The sequence below is a fragment of the Callorhinus ursinus genome, unplaced genomic scaffold (assembly GCF_003265705.2).
Source record: "Callorhinus ursinus isolate GAN/ISIS: 27379988/994484 unplaced genomic scaffold, GSC_fseal_2.0 scaffold37, whole genome shotgun sequence".
Lineage (NCBI taxonomy): Eukaryota > Metazoa > Chordata > Mammalia > Carnivora > Otariidae > Callorhinus > Callorhinus ursinus.
The window spans coordinates 5,581,919-5,605,642 of record NW_027397099.1 but is presented as its reverse complement, the minus strand read 5'-3'; the positions used below and the strand labels follow the sequence as shown (position 1 = coordinate 5,605,642).

The 23,724-nt window shown below is 52.5% G+C and overlaps 1 protein-coding gene and 1 pseudogene across 1 annotated transcript in view; one reads left to right on the top strand and one right to left on the bottom strand.

Annotated features, from left to right (window-relative positions):
- SMPD3 (sphingomyelin phosphodiesterase 3) overlaps positions 1-23,724 on the bottom strand; it is a 79,318-nt gene that overhangs the window by 31,958 nt on the left and 23,636 nt on the right. The gene's annotated exons all lie outside the window — the stretch shown is intronic.
- LOC141370517 (heterogeneous nuclear ribonucleoprotein D-like pseudogene) lies at positions 21,708-22,808 on the top strand (annotated as a pseudogene).

Genomic DNA, 23,724 nt, shown 5'->3' with positions numbered 1-23,724 from the left:
GGAGCCAAGGTTGGATTAATACAGTGGTTTCTAGCCAGGCCAGAGTGTCGGTCACCAAAGCATCCAATTCCCTCTGTATGTACCAGGTGGTACAGCAGGAGCTTTGAGAAAACTTCCCAATCGTTTGAACTAGTGCATCAGTTAGGCTGCCCTGTATAAAGGGAAATTCTGGAATCACATAGCTAGAGTGGCAGAGCCTAGACTCAGAGTACGACTCATCCATGGCCCCATCCTGGCTTGAGTTTTGACCCCACAGGGCTCCCTAATGCTCAGAAGGCACCCACAGGCAGGGGAGGAACCCCCCCCCAGAGGTCTGGGAAGGCTGATAGCCATCACCCTCCCCTCTTTGCTGCCACCCTCCTGTGTCCCAGAGGGATTTGAGGTGGATGGTGCCACTATTTGTCCTTACACCTGAGCGTGAGGGTTGTTCTCTTGGACGTCTGTCTGGGCAGAGAGCTGGGGGTGCTGGGAGGGAGTAAGCCAGCAGAAGCCAGGCAGAGCTATTGTTGGGGGTCTCCGGGTGTCAGGGTGACACCCTGGCTGAGTGCCATCATCTCTCAGTGGGTCCTTCAGCCTTGCCTCCACCATTCATTCTCCACACAGAAGCCAGAGTCTGCTTTCTATTTGCAAACCTGAGTACCCTCTCAGCTGATGCCCCCCCCGGATAAAACCCGTGCCCTGGGTCCATCCTCCTATCCTGTGTCACTCCTCACCAACCTTACCCACCCGGCTCGTGTCTCCAGAGCTCTCCTTTCTCCTCCTGCGGTCCCGGTCTCTTTCAAGGCAGGCCTTTCCTCACACTGTCCCCGCATGCTGGAACCCCCCACCGCTTGCCCCCTGGCCTGAAGGAAGCCTTCCCAATCTCCCCTCACATTTACTATTAGAGAATCCTACAGGGAGCGCCCATCGCTCCCCTCCCTGCCTCTGAGGGGGCTGGGACCAGGGTCACGTGTCCGACAGTCCTGGCCACCAGCATACAGACAAGGCTGTGGGGAATGACAGCCACAGGGAGGAATGTGCCCTAAATGCGCCCCTCCAGAGGGAGATGTTAGATCCTGTTCTGGGAAGTTGGGGGTCAGAGGAGGAGAGGGCTGTCCAAGAGGCAGGTAGTTGCTTGGAACGTGCCTGAGTTTTGGCCACGTGGACGCCGTGCCAAAGCCACGGCTGTGAATGAGGGCGGGGGGGGGTGGACAACAGGGGGTCAAGGGCAGAACCATGGGACTCATCCCATTTTTGGCTTGGTGAGGAAAGAGGAGCCAAAATGAACACTTGGGAGAAGGCGGGAGAATGCAGAAAAGGTGGCTAAAATATAGCACTGTTTTTTTATTTAGTTCTCAGATAATCTTACTTTTTTCCTTTTTCACTTAGAATAGCTGGAAAAGGAGGGCCCTACGTGGCAGTGCCTGGATGAGAAAACCATGTCAAAGCTGGTGCCAGATCCCTCACTCTATTTTTACCTTTCTGACACTACCTCTTTGAGCCCCGAGGAGGGCACCTGGCCTGAGGTGGCCAGCCCTCCCTTCGTTCTCCAGAAACCACCAAAAAGCCAGCCATTCACTTCTCTTGACCAGAAATAAATGCATTAGACAAATGTTCTCAGGCAACCTTGAGGGATGTGCACACAAAATTATCCCATAAATTACTTTTGTTTCCTCTCCTCAGTTCAAAGTTGGGCTTTTTTTTTGTTGTTGTTCACATTAGTACATGAAAGTTGGACAGTAATTAATGTTCTTAAAATAGAACGCCCATAGTCCCAAGTTTAGAAAGAAAAACCACCTAGGAATGAAAGAAAGTGGACGCATGTGAAAAGCTACTTCTACTGGCCACAGAATCTTTGATGAGCCTTGGTGGGGAGCGCCTGGCAAACGGGATTTGCGGCCGAACACGCCATGGCCGACCGTGTCTGTGATGGCTTTTCATTTTGTTCCCGGCTCCAGGTCAAGGAAGCCTTTGACATCGTGGCCAGGAGCTGTGGGGGTTCACCAACCTCTAATTACAGTTCTCTTTTAAAATATTGATGAACAGTCCCTCTGTTGATTCACTCGTTTTTAAACACGGAGGCTGTAGCGGTTGGCTCTGCTCAAGGAGAACAGACTCTCCAGGCCTCCTCAGGCCACAGAGCCTCTCCCCACATCTTGAGGCTCTGGGACTCTCTTTCAAACACTGAAGGAAAAAAATTGCCCCTCCGGGTGGGGGTGGGGGAGGTCACTTCAGGATTCAAACTCAGGCCTGGCTAGGCTGCAGGGGGAGGCCCTGCTTTCCCCAAATGGGGACTCGGGCCCTCCACTACTCCTACCCAGGGTTCAGGTTGGAGGTGTGGGGTTAGGCAGGAGGGGCCGCCATCCTCCCCCAACTGCCCCCTGGCCTGATGCCCCACTGCACGTCTGGCCACCCATCCCTGGGATGGAAGGGGAGTGGGGCTGAGGTGATCGCTTCCAGTCCCATAGGGTGGAAGAGCTAAGTGCCATCCATCCCATCTTGGGGACACCCACACAGAAGGACCTTGCAGGCCCAGGCCCCCCCAGAGGCAACTGACTACAATGTGGGGATGGGTGGTGGTCCCTATTCTCCTGGAGGACTCGGCACCCAATCAGCTGCTTCTTGCCCATACTCTCAGCTTTTCATTGCCTGACCTCATTGACTGAGGACTCAGCTAGCAGCCAGGCACTGACCTGGCTTCTGTAGTTACCTTGTGTAGAGAAAAGCACCTCATTACAAATGGGGTATGTCAGCGATGCCCATGATACCCCAAAGCTCCCGACTCTGTGGGGCTGAGGCCAAGCCCCTGATGTCATCACTCTTCCCCACACTACAGCATATAGAGTAGCGACTATTGTTAACATTTTACAGATGAGGCGACTGAGGCTCAGAGAGGGGAAGTGTGCTGCCTAAGACCACCACGGAGGAGGTGGGATTGGAACCCAGCTCCGCCGGACTCTGAAACCAGAGCTCTTCTCAGTCCACCCTGCCACAGAGCCTTCCGGTCCCACTTCCCGCCTTTGGCAAGTGGCCTCTGGAAGGGGGACCCTCAAATACATGCGATGTGGCCCTGGGGGAGGGTGTCATGGGCTCTGCTGTGGTGCTGCTTGTCACATCCTGCCCAGCTCGACTGGGTGCCCCCTTAGTTGGGGGACCCTGTTGACATGACCCATTTGGACTATAATTTTAAGAGGTAATTATGGATCAGCTTGGTGACCATCAGGCCCTTCTGCTACATCCTAGGAAATGGACCTAACCCTGTTACAGGGTAAATCAGATATAATCAGCTCCTAATTCAATAGGGTGGCTCTAAAGTAACATTTATCAAGATACAGAAGCTGGTCCAGTGAGTTAGACAACAGTGGTGGTTGGATTAGACTCAGACAAGAGGAACCCATTTGCTGATAGTTTTAAAAAGATTAAGTGGGAGAGACAAACTTTTCCAGTACTGTCCATTATTAGGTACATTCACTCATGTGTTTCAGACACAAACAGGGGCATCTTTCAGACTGGCCACGTGCGTACCTCAGCCTCATCCCACCATGCTTCATCCTTCAAGTCCTGACAAAGGTGCCTAGACACCTGGAACACCTCCTGTCCAAAACTGAACCTGGGCAAATAGCCAGTGGGCGGGGCTGGCCATTCCTGCTCCTTTTGTGCCTGAGAATCCGAAAACTCTCAGCTACAGAGCTCAAGTACATGGCAAACTTCTGGCCAGCTCTGAGTGGGACAGACTCTCTTCTGACTGGTGGTTTGGGAGTCACATAGGCTAAAATAATAATCAGGTTTTTGGGTGATTGTGACTGCATGTGTCACTTTTGCATTCGATGGAACATTCTGTCCCGGCCTCCTTCCCACATGCCAGCTGAGTTGACCAACAGCAATCCCAGGCCCACACCAGACTTCTCTGCAAATTTACAGAGGCAGTGGCACCAAGAGCCAACAACGTTCCATAGACTCCTCCCCCAGCCTCCCTTCGCTCTACAGGCCTGCCTTCCAGACATCTGTGCAAGCCCCCACACCCCTTCACCCACACTCGGGCTGGGCAGTGACTGGCCTCAGACCCACCATGTCCCCTCTTGGGCTCTTGCTCCCCCAGCTCCTCTCAAAATTGTTAAGGTCTAACTCTTATAATCAATTCCTTATTCCATCACACTTACGGTGGTTCTGCCTCTTTGACTGAACCCTGAGTGATAAGGCAGCCCACTTCTCCAGGTAGACTTCATTTCTCTCTCCTGGAAAATGGGGATGGTGGGAGACATACCAGTTCCAGGAAGGGGGCTGAATGCAGGTGCTAGGTCTGAGCTTGGGATTGACTCTGGAGAGTACATTTGTCATAATCTGTGGACAAGCTTTAGGCCAGAATCATGACTCTGTCAGGCTTTTCATCTTGACACCAGCTGTAGGAGCCCTGCAGAGCAGGGCCCTCATGAGGTCAGTGGACAGGTTTATGCTGGTGGCAGAAGATGTGGGGGGTCCTTCTAATGGTCTGATTGGTTATGTAGCACCGTGGGTGCCACGACAGAGTGTTTAAGGCAATGGCTGGCTAGAGCCTTTCCTGATTGGACACTGGTATCTCACTTGGGAATGCAACCCTAAATTGGAACATCATTCTCCTGGGAAGCCAATGAGTGCTGAGTTAGGAGGCTTCCAAGAAGCTGCTGAGAAGGGCAAGAATGGCTCTTCGGGCAGAGACGCACTCTGCTGACTTGCTGGTGAGGAGGCTTGGCTCCCGTATGATGATGAGCTGGAGAGTGGATTTGTAGATGCTGGATCAGGGTGCTGCACACACAGTGCCCACCTACCTCTGGCCCCAGGTCATGGCTCCCACTGTCACACCCTACCTGCAGATGTCCCCCTTCTTTACTGTCTTCAGGTCCCTGCTCAGATGCCACACCCTCAGAATAGCCTGTACCCCCATGTGCAAACTAATGCCCCCTTCCATCACCCTCTATGCTCTTACCCTGCTCCACGTTTCTTTCCAAAGTATCACCATCTAACCCAGGATGCATTTCCATGTTGTCTTTCTTCCTCCACTAGAAGGTAAAGCTCCACAAAGGCTGTGCTCCTGTCTGTTTTGTTCACCATTGGATCCATGACACCCAGAACAGCACCTGGCTCACAGTAGACACCACTGCAAATTTGCTGCACCTCAGAACTGGTCTCTGTGTGTAGAAAAGTGTCCTGCTCTCACCTCTACCTGTCTTCATTTGTGCTTGGGAACACCGAAGACAGCACCCCCAGCCTGGAGGAAGGCTGCTCCTCTGAGTCAGGAAGGCTGGTTTGATCAGTTAAGTACCAAACCTGAATTCTCAACACCAGGGGTTTAGTCTTTTCTTCTGATCATCACTCTTGATCTTAGGCTTTGTAACCATTTTAGAAGTGGATTTGGTGTGATTAAATTCTTTTTTAACCTAATCCTGTATGGAAAACAAAAGTTTTAAAGGGAGTGAATTAGAACGGATTTGCTGATGTCTGATCACTTATGCGGTAATTCACCCCAGGCTCATTTCAAAACCTGGGCTGGGCATCACGTCCTGGAGAATACTCCACCGGATCTTCCTGTAACAGAGGAGGGACGACTCCCGTCCTTAGACAAGAAGAGTTACATGGGAGTCAGAGGGGCTGCTCCTTTGAGGAGCAGAGCTGTTGGAAAGCCCATGCACTTGATTTCGCAGGGAGCACCAGTCCAGGCTGGCACGAGTCAGCATGGCTGGGGTGGCAGGCAGCGTTACCCGCCCTGGCCTGGTTTCTCTGTTTTCTCTTGGAATCCTCATGACCACAGCTTGGGAAATGCAAGGATGGGTGTGCAGGGGGTGGTGCACGAGGAGAGTCTGGCAAAGGGCTTTTGGTAGCAGGACTGCAGGGTCAGGTCGGGGTCTCTCAAGGAGGAGGAGGAGAGGAGTGCCCTGTGTCCCTGGCCCACCTGCCACTGAGGCACGAGCTCCCGGAAGCTGGTGTGTCTGCAGCTCAGCCCCGTACAGAACCTGGAGGTGTCATGATGGCAAGAAACGGTGTTTCCAAGAATATAACATAGAAAAGAAAGCTGCCCACCCAAACTGGAAACAAAAAGTCACTGGCACTTGACTGGGACCACTCTTGTGACCTGGAACCTTGTGGGAGACCCTGTTCTTGGCAACACCAGAAGCGGGAAAACTGAGTTTCCTCTCTGTCACCCCAGTCACACGAGTGCAGACTTGCTGGGCCCTGTGGGCCAAGCTGGGCTAGAACCTGGCTTTTAGCCAGATATGTGGTAACTTTCAGAAAATGGGATTTCCTTCTTCTGCTGATTTGGTTTTTAACTTTGGGGATTTATCATTTGTTTAATCTCTAGCTTTTGGGAGCAGACAGGAAGGTTTCTTCCACCAAGACAGGTGTTGTGATGAGGGTTTGGGGTCACAGCCTTAGGACTCAACGGCTGCCCTGCATCTTCTTGTCCTGCTGGCCTGGCCGGCATGGCTCCCACGCCTGCCGGCTGCCTGGCCCCGGCTGCCTGGCCCTGGCTGCCTGGCCAGGCTTCATTAAAGGAGACGCACAGAATCATTCTGTCTGGGAGGTCTTATGGTCCGTTCCCATTGCGAACCCAGCTACACTCAGATGAACGTGGCAGCTTGGGGTACAACACAGCGCCACACGCAGTGCCATGAGCCTTATCTCACTCAATTCTCAACCCAGTCCTAGTCTGAGAAGGCCTCAGAGGTCACCGCTTTTGCCCTTGGTCAGCAGCAAGGCTGGGATCTGCAGCCCCATGGCTGTGTTGTGAGGGTCTATGCTCTTAGCCAGCCTGTCATTCTTCCCAGGGGGCTCGTTTGATGATTCATCTCTTATTCTATACCCAGAGACAATGAGGCGGAAACCAGAAGAAAACGGGGCTATTATGATAGCAGTATTTGCCGTTTACCTAAATTAGATAATAAATCACGGAGCTACTTGAAAAATATACATGTCAACCTCTTGAACATCTAGTTATCACTTAGTGCCATTTGATGGTACCTATGGTATAATTAAGACTTTTGTAGAGAAAATAAGATATTCTCTGTGAAATGGAAAAGTGAATGGGAAAATGCATTTAACCTGGCCCTCCTCTTCCTCAGGGACAGGGCAACAGACCCGTGGTGGTGGGCGGCTGGGGCGCTTGGGCTGGTGGGTGTATTGCAAGCATTCCCAGCCCCCTGCAGACCAGCATGGGGCGCCGGGAGGGGGAAGCCTGCTGCCTAAGTAGCAGCGGGCCCAGCTGAGTGATGCTGCCGAGCCCAAAGAACTCCATGCCCATTCATCAGCCTCAGCATAATTGGGCATCTGCCACTGGCATCTCCAGATGTTTGCCTTGATCAGACGTTGATGTGGTTCAGTGTTTTCATTGAGAGCCTCATAAAAAGCTCTAGCTGGTTGGGGACGCTTATTGTTCATTTTATTTGAGTTCCTTATCATGTGCAAAATGTTCCAGGCACCATTAGGAGACACAAAAGACTCAGAAAACAGTTTCAGGGCGGGTGGAAGCTCACCCTAGCGCGGAGACACGGCCTCTGAAATTTACAAACATTTGCAGAACACAATCAGCTGGTAGGAATGAAAGTCGCTCGAAGCCGCACATCAGGGCAGGGGGGTGGGGTGGCGGAGACTGAGGATTTAATGCTCGCCTGAGAGAATCTTCTAAAATCAGATGGGTGTTCCAGGCTGTTTGCTCATTAATGTGGTCTTCAAGTTACTTCTCAGCGAAACTGGGAGTGTAGGGGCCCGTCCTGGGGCAGAAGCTTGATCAGGAGGAAATCAAAGGGACATGGATCCTGCTTGAGGTGAAAGGTTTGAGGTGCAGGTCCAGGCACATTATAATTATTGCTTAACCGTAAATGTATCTTGGCAAGATACATTGATTTGTACATAGTTTGCTAAGGGCCTTTAAAGGAAAACAGACCATAGGCAATGAGAACTGTCCCCATCAATTTACCAAATTCATGTCTGAGCATCGTGGCAGTGCGGAGAACCCTGCTCATAGGCGTAAATTAAGGCTATCTTCCTTGGAAAAGGATAATTTAAATGATCAATAACCTCTCTTGCAAGAATGTTTTGAGAACATTCCTTTCTAAAAATTGACTTCATTTATTCTTTCCTCTTATCGAAAAAGGATTTGTAGAGGTTTTTAACAAAAAATACGACGGTGGGGTTATTAAAATTGAAATAGGAAATCAGAACTCAATATGAAAAGAGAATATAAGTTTTGTAACTGTAATGGCTAACCTTACTTCTGTGACCAAGGTCTACATTTAGCTCTGAGCTTCCTGGAATCCAGGGTAAGAAGGGCAACATAATCAATGACATAGGTTTGACTACTGAAATGGGCCAACTATGTCACTTCTTGACTAATTATTCATGAATTTATAAAAAAAAAAGCAAGAGAGGCAGAGGAAACTTTTGGGGAAATGGGGGGATATTTTTTAAACATTTAGAAGGGAAAGATGGATTTTGACATTTTTTTGTGAGAGGCAAAGCTTGGGCAACAATGACAGACACGCCCACTAAGATCTGGGTGAAACCTGGAATAAGCTCTGATTCGATCAGTTCATTGCTGAATGAGTCACTCCGGACCAGGACGCAGGCATTCAGCGTGTCTGGCCTGTCCTCAGGAAGAGGCTGTGTTCGATTTCTCCGCTCTGCCTAGACAGCACCTGGTACATTTTGCACATAAAGAGCTCAAACGTGGCTTTGTCTCCCCTGGGTTGAGAAGTCCGGGCAGGCAAGGACCCATTCCCAGCACCCCCTGGGTATGTGTGCTGCTAGTAGCCACTCAGCGTTGGATGATAACAGCTCACAAACTAAAAATGGGAAACGTATTCGTAAAATGACAAACACCTTTTGCAATGTAGTGGGAGCATTTTTGCAACTCTTAGTGACAACAGTTGAATCTTCCAGTTTTCTGCTTTTGCCGTGAAGAAATTCTGGATGGACCTGCCCAGAGGCAGAGGGGAGGTTATGAAGCATTAGAAGGGTTGATACAGTTGTGTTATTGGACTTCGTTTTAGAAGGATCTGCCATGGCCCCTATGATGGAGTGTTCACCGAAGGGCTCTGCTTAGGCAGACTTGTGTCAGGTCTCACAAGGCCCCCACCTCCTCGCCAGTAGGTAGATGGTGGGAGGGGGTTTGGAGGGGGAGGGGCCCTCAGTAACAATGCTGACCGGTCTCTAGAGGTCCTCCCAACAGGCTTAAGGGGGGGATTCCAGCAGACACTGCATTTTACAGTCGGTCTGCAGTTGCCTTTCATCCTCAATTACTCAGTGCGGATTCCTGTGCTGCTCTAAAAATCCTTTGTGTTTCACCATTTTGTTTGAAAAAATCCCTAGAGGGCTCATTTTGTCCCAGCAGGGAATGCCTTTCCTGAGAAATGAAGTCCTGGGCTCAGGCAGGCAGGGTCTCTGGAGGCTCCTGAAGTTTGAGATGCTGGCAGAGGGGAAGGGTGCAGCGCGGGGAGGGCTGAAGGCCGTGGCCTGGACATCAAGCCCTCAGGAGGGGGGATGCATCTGCAAGCAAGACATTGCTCGTGGCAAAGGCAGGGTGTTTGGGTCCCTCCTGTCCCGGCCATGCTGGGTCTGTGCTGGGGCCGTAGCGTCTGAAGTGTGGAGCTCTGAGCAAGGGCGCTGCCTCCAGGCACAGCAGCCGGTCTCCCACCTAGCTGGGAGGCTGCCGGTAAGTCAGGTTTCCCCTCTGGGCCTTGCTTTTCTTCCTTTCAGAAGTGGGGATTTGAATAGTATCTCAGTCACACCAGATCAAGGTGTCCTGAGGATAAAATGCAACACAAAGTCCTGTCACAGCCTCTGGCTCAGAGCCTGTGCTTGGTGTGACTGTGGTTATGTGCTTCTTACCCTGTCCTGGCCGCTGAAGGGCCCACCAGCTCTCTCCCCCAAGTCTCATATCCTTGACGTAGGTTTTACACCCACGGGAGAGGAGGCTGAGCTTAGTCCCCACTCAGGCGAGCCCCATGACCTCCCTGACCCTATGTGCGAGGTGGGGCATCCAGACGAGTCCTGCCTGTCGCCTGAGTGCTGTGGGAATCAAGCACCGTGAAGACCCTGGAGAGACAGTCCCCTGCACCCCCACTCCAGCTCATGAGGACTGAAGACAGCACTCAGAAGATGCACAGCTCAGTGCCTGGCGCACACAAATGCCCAGCAAGTCTGGTGAGGGTATTACAAACTGCCAACTCCATGGGTGCTATTTGGGAAGGGAGGGCTCAGGGGAGAGGGGGACAGGGAAAGTGGGGGGGGGGTTAGGCCCTGTCGTCCATAGACCTGGGACTGCCCCACCAACCTGAACATGGTTGGTGTTGTCATTCCAGATGCCACTCTGAGGATCAGGCACCAACAACGCACAAATTCCCCTCCTGGCCTCACCACTGCCCACCCCCCCAACATCAGGGGTAGGATTGTCCTATATTTTTATATACTAAATCTGGCACCTCTAAGCGAAGGGGTTAAGAATAAACAGTGCAGGGGAAGCTGGGTGGCTCAGTCATTAAGCTTCTGCCTTCTGCTCAGGTCTTGATCCTGAGGGAGGAGCAGGCTCCCCGCGGAGCAGGGATCCCGATGCAGGGCTCCATCCCAGGACCCTGGGATCGTGACCTGAGCCAAAGGCAGATGCTTAACGGACTGAGCCACCCAGGTGCCCCCGTTTTTTTGTTTTTTAATTCAGAAGTTTCCCAGACATGGAGAAGGACTTACAGCGTAAGCCAGAGGAAGGCTCCAACACTCCTGTTATAAGCAGTGTAAGTAAAATAGAGCCGGTGGCACGATGGGCCTGGCCCTGTTGTCCATGCAGAGTCCAGGCAGAGCGAAGACCACTGAGGGCAGGAGCACGGCTCCTGAAACGTCAGGTCAGGAGCTGCTTGGGCTCTGCAGCAGATGCCATCAAGTTCTGTCTCAGTGGGGCTTCGGGGGGCATCCCTGACTGCCCCTGTGGCAGAATGGGAGGTGGCAACTGTTGGGCCCGAAGGTGTGACGTTGGAGAAGCCAGCAGGACCGGACAATGTGGCTGGACTGCTCGGAGGCCAGAAGGCCCCTGTGGCCATGGAGGAGAGCAGCGTCCAGGCAGAGCGGGCCTGTGTGCAGCCCCTCGGGTAGTCAGACCCGCAGGGAGGGTCAGCCCGGTCCCCCTCTTCCTGGGCTCAGGCCTGTCTTGTCAGCACCACCTCAGTCCAGTGATCAGGGACGGGCACAAAGTCCTTGGGTACCTGGTGTTCAGGCACCACTGCAGGGTTGGAGTGGGGAGCTCCAGTTATGGGGGTCATGCTGCCTGGCCAGACAGGGGCTCTGAGCTGGGGCTGACACCCTCCACCATCCCCTGCCAAAATGACCACTACAGTTCAGGCTGGAAGCCTGGGTTTGTGGGATTTTCTGCTTGGGGTCCTTCCTCACTTGCCAGCAGGCATGAGCGGAGGGGTGGGGAGTAAGGGGTGGAAATGGGGGCACTGGGGAAGGGACGGGGGCTGCACTGAGGCTGGGTTGCCCCCAGAATTGAGGTTGGGCTGCCCTCAGAATTGAGGTTGGGCAGGTGGAAATGATGATGGATAATGAGCAAAGAAAATGGGGCCCACGCCCAGCAATGGAGGAACATGCAGCCAACACGTGTCACATCCTCCGAAAACTAGCTGGGCCACTAAGGCAAGCCCCATGCTTTATTTTGGTTTTTGACTCTGTGAAATGGAATTCCTAATGCCCTCCCAGGGGAAGTGGCTGCAAGGCCCTGGGGATCCCAGGCAGTGGGGCAGCCGTCAGGAAGTGCTGAGGGTGGGAGCTGGGGGCGAGGAATGGAAATTCAGGAATCTGGATCATCGGGTTTGGAGATTGAGGGGCTCGGGGGCCAGTGTGCCTTGTACAGAAATGAGACTGTGGGGGAAAGTAAGGTGTTTGGGGACATGATGAATTTGAGAAGGTGGCAGGCAGCTGGGAACGGGGGCCTGGACCAGGGGGAGCCACAGAGGCAGAAGGTGGGTAAGGGTGTTTTGCATCAGGATGTTTGTGAGCAGCCAAGGGGCATTTGCTGAGAAGAGAAGCCAAAGATAGGTTTGGGGGGAGGGCTGGCACCTAGAACGAGCAACGAGAAAAGAAGGAGGAAAGGAGGTAGGAGGATGCTGGGAAAATGCAATGCGTGGAGGCAGAAGCAGTTGCCACTGGGCAGAGCTGTGCCCAGAGCGAGACCCTGGGGAGAGCTGCACATTTTCCTGGGAATGCAATAGGAAGGGAGGGCACGAAGTACAGGTTATGAGGAATGAGTGGACGGTGAGGACGTGGCAGATTTTACTAACTGTTAAGTTACCCCCCAGCAGCCTGCTAAGAACCATGAGTGCCTGCTGGCCCAATGCCTGGTGCCAAGATACGCTGCCATCCCTGGCTGCCAGCCACGTGGTGTGGGGGGGGAGGGGCGCAGCCAGCATGACAGCCCCCTCCTCCGACAAGAGATCAAACCACTTAACACCAAATATATATAAAAGGTCAAGATACGGAAATTCAACAGATTTCCAGCCACATCTACCTCCGAAAACATAGCTGTGAATCCGGAAGTAAACAGAAAACGTTTCTGCGTGGTCAAAATGGCCGCCACAGCACCTGCAACACTAGCGTACTCTGCTTCGTAAGGAAACACCCTCAAGCCTTCACTCAGAGCCAACCTGCTTTTATTTAACACACAGTTCTGATAAACATTGTTACCTGGTTTGAATCGAAAGAGAAAAAAATCACAATCAAGAGAAAAGGTACAATGTAAGTGGCTCAGAAAAATCTCAACTGTATGAGATCATCATGGTGAGGGATCAGCCTGGACAGGCTCCCAATTCCCACGCCAGCCTGATATTCTGTGATTCTCATATTTTTGTGAAGAGGATCCCCAAGTTATGAAGACGTTGTGAAATCATGTTCCATCTCCATTGCTTAAGAAGACAAGGCAGCGTACGTTATATGTCAGGAAGTCGTTCTTTAAAAAGTTTCCGCTCTTGAAGAGGAAATGGAGCCACTTTTATTGAGCATCTACTATGTACTCACCAGCTTAAATCCATTAACTTCCTAACAATCCTATAAGTAACCACGATTTTTTACCATTTTATGGAAAAGAAAGTAGACTTAGAAGGCTAACGTGATTTGCCCCAGCTCACACCGTGAATGCTTTTCTCACTGCCCTCTACTAACAGTTCTGGGCAGAGTGCCTGTGGGGACCACCTGCTCTCTGGCAACAGGTGGCCTATGGGGCCTGAGTTCAGGGAATGCCCTCGAGGGAGCTAGTCATGCTCTCTGTCCGGTCAGCTCACCTTGGGGCCCAGTGTTCCTGCCCCGGCCTCCATAGCTTTGGCTATTCTGTGGGCTGCAGGTGGGGGCCCAGCCCTGCTCCTGCCCCTGAATCCAGGACAAAGCTCCCCTCTCCTCGGGTGTAGACCATGAGTGGTGAAGTCCTTGCAGCTGGAAGATAAACAATGGCTGTGAGAGCCCCATCACGAGGGAGTAGTTTTGTGAGCCCTGTCCTCCAGGGGAAATTACTCCTGAAGGACTTTGATGGTGACAGGACCTGTTTTTCATTCTGTAATCATTCAGAAAAATACATCCATTTCAGTTTATTCAAAACAGTGGAAAATCATTGAGGTTTTTCCTGTGTAAAGGTCAAACTATAAAAAGATAAGTGGACTCAGAGAAATCCAGGCTAGTCATGAAAACGTGGCAGTGTACTAAAATGGATCCAAAAGAGGATCTAATCCTTCTTTGGAAACAGCTCATACTAATCCCCCCTCCCCTTCCCTATGTGTGTTAAATTCCTGTTTGCAGGTTCAAGGACACGAAGTCAGGGACTCTCAAAGGGTAGAACATGGACCGTACAGACCGGGGTCCTGGATCAGAATCCCTGACCCGCTGCTACATGCCAAGTGTGAAAGCTGGAGCAGGAACCCTCACCTTCCTGGGCCTCCATTCCCTCGCCTGCAAAATTGGGAAGATCCCCCTTTTCCAGGCTCTCCTAGAGGTCGAGTGTGCTGCCCGACAAGGTCTGGGCAGGTGAGGACTGAGTGGAGAGAACCTTCCACCATCCTGTCCATGACTTGCACCTGAGGGGACAGAGGAAGCCTGGCTTGGGCCACTGGCAATGGGGACCCTGAGGAGGGTGCTGCTGGACCACGGCCTGGGGATAGATCCCCTGAGCTGATCCCCCCTCCCCGCCACTGGACGTCCCCAGACTCTGATGGGACTCCGTGGCATACGGCCTTGGGTGACCTGGGAAGTCCTTGCAGCTGGAAGCTAAACAAGTATGTTTGAGATCCCCATCACAAAGACATTTTTAAAGATTTTTTTTTTTTTTTCCTACAGAGAGAGACACAGCGAGAGAGGGAACACAAGCAGGGGGAGCGGGAGAGGGAGAAGCAGGCTTCCCGCGGAGCAGGGAGCCCCATGAGGGGCTCCATCCCAGGACCCTGGGATCGTGACCTGAGCCCCCCAGGCGCCCCACGAAGACATTTTTAAAGGGGCACTTGGTAATTCAATGGCTTTTGTGAAGCTGAGCAGGCAACTGGAGAATGATAGAGAATGATAGTTTTGACAACACAGCCTGAACAGTAAAATCCTCACTTTCCCCTTTACTAATTCAGAACTTCCAGAAGATCTTTACGAGGGCCTATGGGAAGATAAGGAGCAGCTGTGTCTCCTCTTCTTTATCAAAACCATGCTCCATCTATGCTCAATTGTGTGCAGCCCTGCCTGGTTGGGGGGCGGGGGGAGGCCCAGCCTAGTCTCTCCCCGCACAGCCCACCCCCTGGAGAGAGGAGGGGATTGGGGAGGTGGAGTCAGGTTTCCTGGTGGCAGTCCCTGGGCCTGGGAGGACTCCAAGCCCCACAAATGGGAACTGGTTTTTGTTTCTTGATTTGTGTCCCCAGGTGGAACAGAAGGCGCGGCATGGGCAAAAACCTGAAGGGGGAGGCCATGGCTCAGGGGTCCGGCCAGCAGGGGCGTGGCGGGAGATGAAGGAGCCCGGCGGTGGCCAGATCCTGCAGACATCAGATCCAGTGAGTGACAGGTCTCATTTGTGCTCTACAAAGGTCACCCCGGCTGTGGGAACAGAAGGGTTCAGAGGCAGCATGGCTGGGCAGGGGGTGGTCTTGGCCACCCAGGGATGTGGTGGCGGGATACAGGACATGCTGTATCAGGAGGACGGACTGCTGTCACACGGAGGGCTGGGGGAGAAGGGATCCTGGGAGGAGGTCTCTCGGGCCTTTGGCCTGGGCACCGGGGTGGATGGTGATGCCTCAGGAGGAGATGAGATGGGGGAGAGGTGGTATGGATTTGGGCATCAGTGAGGAGTCGGAGTTGGGCAGGTAGCCACTGACTGATGGAGGGACATCCGGGTGGCCCTGTCCGTCGGAGCATGGAACTCAAAAGTGCAGTTAGGGAGAGAGTCGAGCCAGAGATAGGAAAGTGGATGAGACCAGCACACTGGTAGCTGAAGCCAATGAGTGGACGAGACCCCATGGAGCGAGTACAGGGTGAGGCCCAAAGAGGGCGAGGAAGGGACGTTTCAGGAATCACTGGCATTCGAGTTTGAGGAAACAGACTCTGTGGAGAAGCGTAGGCAGTGGTCAGAGAGGTGTCTGGGAGAGCAGGGGCTCAGGGGGACCCTGGGACTCTGCGGGGGGCGGGGGGCGGGGGCAGGACACAGCAGGGAGGATTGCTTTCGGGCTCGCGGCCCTGTTAACCCGGGCACACGGGAGAGAGATCCAGCCTGATCGGCAACGCCGAGGCTCAGCTGTGATTCCGGCCAGCTCTGCAGGTTTGCGGACGGTTTATTTTCCTGACTAGAAGGTTCGGAGCGGGCTTCTTGGGGGTTTCCAAGAGATCTGTCAGCGGAAACTTTATCCACATCTTAAATTCTCTCCCTGCTAGGACCTTTTAACTGTAGGTCACCTGAAAAGTGTGACCACGGCTACTGGGTATATATTATTTTAATCCCAACTTGAAGAAATATTTATAGCTGACACTTGTTTTAAACGGCCGGAAGAGGTTCTATTTTGTGATCCTTTATACCCTTCAAATGAAGAGCCTCCTTTGAAAAGATCTACAAATTACCAGTACAAATCTTGGAGAGTCTACCTCTTTAGCTTTTTTTCTTTTGTAGGTCACAAGAGACCTGTCTTAGACCATTAGGGATTTAACGTGACATATCTGCTTTGCAAATGAAAGAGGGCAGTTTTTGGCTCAGATACAGCAGTTGTGCCCCCAAACGTGTCTAATGGCCTGATTTAGCATTAAAGCTCTGAAATAATTGATTATCCATGAGGGTAGCTATTTAGAGTTCATCTCATCAGACTCGAACCGACTGCACCTGTGCCGGCCGCCAGGGCAGCTAGGTGAGGCCAGGCAGAACCAAACGGAGTCGGAATGGGGCCCGGGAATCCTGCGATTCTGCGAGGCTCCAAAACCAGGCCTCCATAAGTGACAGGTTGCTGTCACCACTGTGCGTGGGGAGCAGGCCCCTGCTGGGCCCAGGTCAGGGAATGAATATTCTCGTGGGGCTGCTCTGTCCTCCCTGCCTTTTCCCCATCTCGCGCTCCCTGGGCTTCAGAGCCGCAGCTGTCCCAGGCCTATACTCTGGGTCCCACACTTCCCTCCACGAGCCCTTGCAGCCTCCCCAGCAGGGTGTGCTCCTGGTCCCTCCTGACCCTCTCCTCCAGCGTGTCACTGGCAACCCGCAAAGTCTGGGTCGAAGGCCACGGCCATTTTCTCCTAACCCTGGCAGGTTTCCTCTTACGGGCACCACCCAGCTCGTTCCCTCATTCTGCCTCCTCGTATGCTTAGCCAACAGTTTACCTTGGCAGGTTCACCAGGAAGCAATAATACTGCTAAAGCCAGGCGCTTGATGGACCTTGTGTTTCTGAAGTTCTGTGTGTGTGTGTGTGTGTAGGTAGGTGTGCCTTAGGTGGCCGTTGAAGTTTCCAGGCCGAAATTACTGCTGCCCTTGCTAACAGGAGCAGAGGCTCCAGCCCTGTCTACCCGGTGTGGCACGGCCAAGGCTAGGTTCCAAGGCCATCTTGGCTGGTCCTAGTGCCTGCCTTGTCCAGGCCCAGGTGGGAGGCCTGTATCCTTGGAGGATGCTTCAGCCCCCCACAAGAGCTCTGGGGCTGGAGGGGTGCCTGCCTGGCTCAGTCAGTTGAGCGCCTGACTTGTGATTTTTGGCTCAGATCACGATCTCATGGGTAGTGAGACGGAGCCCAGGGTTGGGCTCCACGTTCGGTGGGGAGTGTGCCTGAGATTCTCTCCCTCTGCCCCTCCCCCACTTGCTCATGTGCATACACTCTCACTCTCCAAATTAAAAGAAAAAAAAAAGCTCTGTGGCTGGAAAGCTCCCCACGGACTGCTAGGGTTCTCGGTCACAAACACTGTGCCCAAAGGCTCTTTGTAGTGGCTGCTGTGGTTTCTGCCTAGACCCCATCCTCAGGGCTGACACGTCCATCCCCCAGACGCTCTCACAGCTTTGTCCCCCCCAGGGAATCGCCCTCCTCCGAGGGGAGCTGCCGCACTCAGGTTTAAGGCCCCTCCTGGAGGCTGGCCTGTGGTCACTGCTTGGTTGATGGAGAGGAGGGACTGAGGCTGGGCCCCTTGGCCTCCATCTGGGGCACCCCTGAGGGGCCATCTCAGCTCCTGAGTTCCTTGTCGAAATGCCGAGGCCTCATACAACCAGAGTCTGGCTCACATTCTCTCTCTGCTCGATCTTTCCTTCCTTTCCTTGAACTGACTATCAAATCTGCACAGAAATTGGGTTCCCCAGTCTAAGCTGCCGTGAGCTAGCAGAGAGGGGCTGGGCGGGCCTACGGCCCCTCCCGTCCCTTCACTCCCCTCCCTGTCTCCACGCCTCCAGGGCCACCCCGGGCACCTGGGCTGCTGGGATGCCTCAGTTGTTCTATTGGTGCACTCCTTTGGTACACTCAAGCCTCCCTAAGAGGTCACTTGGGAGGCATTTGTTTGTTTTTGGACTTGAACTTAGGAAAAGTTGGGCCTTAGGTCTGTGTTTGATTTGTGTTTATGCTACCAGCGCCAGTGACTGGGGGGTAGAGAGCGGCCTTTCTTTGCTTTGGCTGCTAGGAAGCTCAGAGCCCCTAGTAAGCTTCATGTGTTACATAACGCCCTGTTGCCTTCTGAGTCCCCTTAAAGTACCTTTCTCACCGTTGTGATTTGTGGTGTTTTGCTGTATCACCCGGCTTCCTCTGAGCTGCCTCAGAGTGTTTGGGATGAGGTGGGCTACAAATGAGTAAACACAGGCAGCTGTAAGGGTGTGTTGTCAGAGAGACCCGGCTGCCAGTTACCAGCTCTGGGACATTTGCCAAGTCACAACTTCTCTAAACCAGAGTTTTTTTCAGCCAGGGAGTGGGCCTGATGCCTGCATCACAGAATTATTTTGAAGATACACAGTAAGCATGTGGCTGGTGCGTATCAAGGGCTCAATAAATGGTAGACATTAATAACAATGTTTTTCATAACATTCTGTTGCTCTCATGACTCTGCCCTACCACGTGGTGGGTCGGAACTTCTTCCTTCCTGGCACGTGCTGGCTGTCAGCCAGGATGCGTTTCTGGCCTGTTGGGTTTTACTTTCTTATGGGAGAAAGGTGTCCACCCAGGCCCCCGCACCTCACGGCAGACCCTATGGGCCGGCAGAGGGACCAGTGGGGATGTTGGCTGATTGTTCATCCAGGCAGGTGGAAACACAATTAAAATGCCCATGACATAAATGAGCACATACTTGGCTGGAGGAAAACGAAAACTCAAACTCTTTATGCAAACCGAGCCTTCAGAAAATGAAAAAAAGTTTGTAGACGAGAGATCGGTGATGAGTAATTTAACCAAGACGATGTAAATCTAGGCCTTTGGCTACTTTAAATATAATCATCGGATATAAAAAGAATTGCACTAAATTTTTTAAAGCTGCGATCTTGCCTAGGGTGAGAGACTCACTTTCCCGGGAGGGCCATGTTCCCCGAAGGCAAGTGCGGAAGGCGCGGAACAGCACCCCTGTTACAGCGTCGCGTCCCCTCCAGGCAGCTGAGGAGGTTTTATGCACTTCAGCGCACACTGGCACCCCATATGCTGCCTGTTACCTTGCAAACCAGTTTAGAAACCATATTGGGACAGAAAAGCCTATGTCAAAGGGCAGGTGGCTTAGAAAAGCCTTTCTTTTGTCCATTTCTATAGTCAGCCTGCCCCTGGCTCTGTCCCCTCATAAGTGGCGCCTGGGCTTGAACTTTGGTTTTGAGCTCATCCAAAGATGGGTGTACCACTGGAATTTCTTGCCCTTTCTGGGGGATGAAGAGAGTTGGGAGCAGGGAGCCGTCCCTGTACCTGCTCTAGAACTGGACTCCAGAGTGCATCCTCTTTGAGAGGGGGCGGCAAGCAGGGGTAGCATGAGGGCACAGCTGGGCACAGAGCAGGCCCTGGTATGGTCTGTAGGGGTGGGCCTCAGGAAAGGGGGAGAGGAGCAAAGAAGTGAAGGGAGGTTCAGGTGCAGAGCACGCGTCTGGCTGGGCTGTTTAGTCCTGGAAGGCTGAGGGATCCTGGGCCACACCATTGGGCGGGAGCTGCCTCAGAGCTGCTGTGGCCACCGAGACAGGGAGAGGCTCACAGGCGGTGGTTCTTGAACCCCTTTTTGCGGAGCACATTAATCAGCCTCAGGAGCCTTCCTTTGGGGGATCAGCCAGTGTAAGAGGGTCAGTGCCTGGGGGACCAGAGACCTCCTGCTCTGTCACCCACAGGCAGCCCGTAGCCTGTCACATGTGGGGACAATGTCCCCCTCACTGCCTAACCTGAGGAAGGGGTGGGAGCCTGCAGTTTTCACTCTTCCTCAGCATCTATTGACTATTCTCCCTACAAATCTGTTGCCTACACATTTCCTTGCACCTCCAGAGTTCTGTTGAGTGAGAAAACTCACGCACTTCACCTCTATCTCCGTAACATTTTCTTCCCTTCCTATGGAAGACAAAAGTTCAAGGAAGACCAGAGACTCCCACACCCCTTGCCCAACAGAGCACAGAAGCCTCAGGGTCCAGTTTCCAAGCACACGGGCTGGTCCATTTACCCCGATGACGATGATGATGACGATCGTAATGAAGCACACAGTCTTGTTCCTAAAATGAGTATAATGTCTATACTGATAAAGGCAGCATCCGAAAGGGGAGGACAGAACAGACTTGGGAGCCAGACTGCCCTGGGCCCATTTCCTGGCTCCCTTTCTCACTAGCTATGGGAAACTGGAGGTCACTGGACTGCTGCTGCTTCCTTATCTATAATATGGGGCTCAGAGGAGCTCACTAGGGGAATGCCTGCCATGTGGTAGTGTCCTTACCAGCTCTCGCTATTATTATTACTATTCTTACCCTGGATTTCGTTACTGTGGGCACTTGAGGCCTTTTCACGTGCTCTGTCATTTGAATCTGACAATCCTATAAGGCAGAGGGTGTGATGATGATTATTCTGCTGTGCAGATGAGGAAACTGAGGCTCAGAGAGGTTGAGGGACTGGCCCCAAGGCGCCCGCCTGCCGCAGAGTCGGCGCGCTCCTCCACCTGGCTCGCCCTGGCAAGGCCGCACAGCCCAGGCCCCCAGGATTAAACAAGACGCTTTGCCATTACCTGGCAGGTCTCCCATTATCCCTGCTCGGCGGGGTGGGAGTTTTATCCCCTCTCCTTAGAGCGTGGAGATAACAGCCCAGTGGGTGGAGTGGCTCCTGCATGGGCCGCCTCCTCCAGCTAAGCTGCTTTGGAGCCAGCTGATGAGGGCTGCTCTTCAAAATCATGGCGCATGGAGGCAGCTACTCACAGGCCACCCCACTTGGTGCCGTGGCAGTGATTAATAAGGGTAGTCTGCGTTCGGGTGAGGCCTCTCAGCTGAGGCCTCAGAGCACTTTGCAAGCATTAATTAAGCTTCAAGGTGGTGGCTCAGGTTGTGGGGGTGGGGGGCGCTGAATCCACTTTACATGTCTTTAGCTGATGCAGACAGAAACCAAATCACTCCACCAGCCAGCCACGGCCTTTGGCTCTGCCAGGCCCCCGTGGGCATTCCTCATCCCGGCGGTTTGGCCAAAATCGTTTGCAGAGAAAAGATTTCCTCACTTGTCTTTCCAGACTTCAAAAGAATAACTGGCCCTCAGAAGCCATTTCTCATTCAAGTTAGGAGCAAGCCAACATCTCCGTGGCTGGGCCCTGCCCGATGGCCAACCACTGGTCCGCCAAAGCTAAGTAGGAGCTAATGGAGCTCAGGCCTGCACCCGTCAGCATGTCAGAGCCTACAGCACCTGCACCTACACCTGGGGCCTTTGGGATCAGGCCCGTCCCTGCCATCCCAGCTGCACGGCAACCCCCAGCCTCTATCGCTTATCTGCTTCCCTCCCATCCCCAGCTCTGCCCGCACACATCACCACCTGCTTTCTGTGGTTCCGACAGCCTGCGGCTCATCGGGAGTTGTGAAGAGCCCGCATAACTGGGGGTGAAGAAGGCATGCTCAGATTTGTGTTCTGCGATGAAAATTCAGGGAGATATATATATGAGGTGAGGGAGGGGGAGGCAAGAGGCTGTGGGGCCACTGACTACAGCAATGAGCCAGGGGAGTATGGATGGAGCTCCGCTTGGCCATGGCAGCGGGGTGGGGAGAAGGGGCTTGAGGGGCATTTAGAAAGGAGATCGACAGATAGAACGCTCCGCTGCCGCTCCTGCCGCGACCCGCACTGCGAGCCAGCACCCCCAGCCCACAACTCCGCCACCATGGAGGACATGAACGAGTACAGCAACATAGAGGAATTCGCAGAGGGATCCAAGATCAACGCAAGCAAGAATCAGCAGGATGACGGTAAAGTGTTTATTGGAGGCTTGAGCTGGGATACCAGCAAGAAAGATCTGACTGAATATTTGTCTCGATTTGGGGAAGTTGTAGACTGTACAATTAAAACAGATCCAGTGACTGGAAGATCAAAAGAGGATTTGGATTTGTGCTTTTCAAAGATGCTGCTAGTGTTGATAAGGTTTGGAACTGAAAGAACACAAACTGGATGGCAAATTGATAGACCCCAAAAGGGCCGAAGATTTAAAAGGGAAAGAACCCCCCCAAAAAGGTTTTTGTGGGTGGATTGAGCCCAGATACTTCTGAAGAACAAATTAAAGAATATTTTGGAGCCTTTGGAGAGATTGAAAATATTGAACTTCCCATGGAGACAAAAACAAATGAAAGAAGAGGATTTTGTTTTATCACATATACAGACGAAGAGCCAGTAAAGAAATTGCTAGAAAGCAGATATCATCAGACCGGTTCTGGGAAGTGTGAAATCGAAGTTGCACAACCCAAAGAGGTATACAGGCAGCAACAGCACCAACAAAAAGGAGGAAGAGGGGCTGCAGCTGGTGGACGAGGTGGTACTAGGGGTCGTGGACGAGGTCAGGGCCAAAACTGGAGCCCAGGATTTAATAATTATTATGATCGAGGATATGGAAATGACAATAGCGCCTATGGTGGTGATCAAAACTACAGTGGCTATGATCATACGGGGTACAGACGGGGATGCGCGGACTGCAGTGGCCAACAGAGCACTTATGGCAAGGCGTCCCGACGGGGGGGCGATCCCCCAAACAATTACCAGCCATACTAAAGGAGAACGTTGGAGAAAACAGGAGGAGACTGCTAAAGTTAACCCATCTTGCAGGACGACGTTGAAGATTGGTCTTCCATTGATCTAAGATGATAATTTTGTGAAAGACTTTCTAGTGTACAAGACACAACTGTGTCCAACTGTATATAGCCGCCAATTAGTTTTCTTTGTTTTTACTCTGTCTTTTGCTATCTGTGTTATGGCTCGATATGGATTTGTGTTTATACAAATTTTATTTGTACGATTTCATGTTAAACCTCAAATAAATGCTTCCTTATGTGATTGTTAAAAAAAAAAAAAGAAAGAAAGAAAGATAGAAAGAAAGGAGATCGACGGGGCTGGGTGACTACCTGGAGGTGAGGACGAGGGAGAAGGAGGAGACTTGGATGAAGCTCCTGGCCATCAGATCCACTCCACTGGGCATATGTGCCCTCTGTGTCTGGCCCTGGGCTTAGTAAACTTGTGACCTCCTCGGCAATGTTAGTGCAAACCATCTGCCCCAGAGATATCATGTCAGGTAGAACAGCCGAGCCCCAGCGCTCCTGACTTCACTATAATTTCCCAGGCACCATCCTTTCGAGTTTGACCAGGGAGGGAGGCCTCACACTCAGAGCTCAGCCTCCATTCCTGGGCCATGGATATTCCAAGGCACCACTGGGTTTGACCCACACAAGAGTCAGGGGTGGGGGTGGGCTCTTGTTCCCCACTTGGCCGAGGACACCAAGGCTCTGGGGTTAAGTGACCTGCCAGCGGTAGGCTGAATAGCAGCCCCTGAGAAAGGTCCATGCCCTAATCCCTAGAACCTGGGGGAAAAGGAACTCCACAGATGTGATTAAGCTAAGTGTTCTGAACTGGGGAGCTTATCTGAGGTTATCCAGGTGGGCCCAGTGTAATCCCAGGAGGCCTTATAAGAGGGAGGCAAGAATGCCAAAGAAGGGGATTGCAGTAGAAGCAGAAAGTGATACACTTTGAAGATGGAGGAAGGCACAAGCCAAGGAATTCAGGCAAGCCCTGGAGGTTAGAAAAAGCAAGGAAATGGATTCTCCCCTAGAGCTTCCAGAGGAACTCCAACCTGGCGACACTTCGATTTTAGCTCAGCGAAATT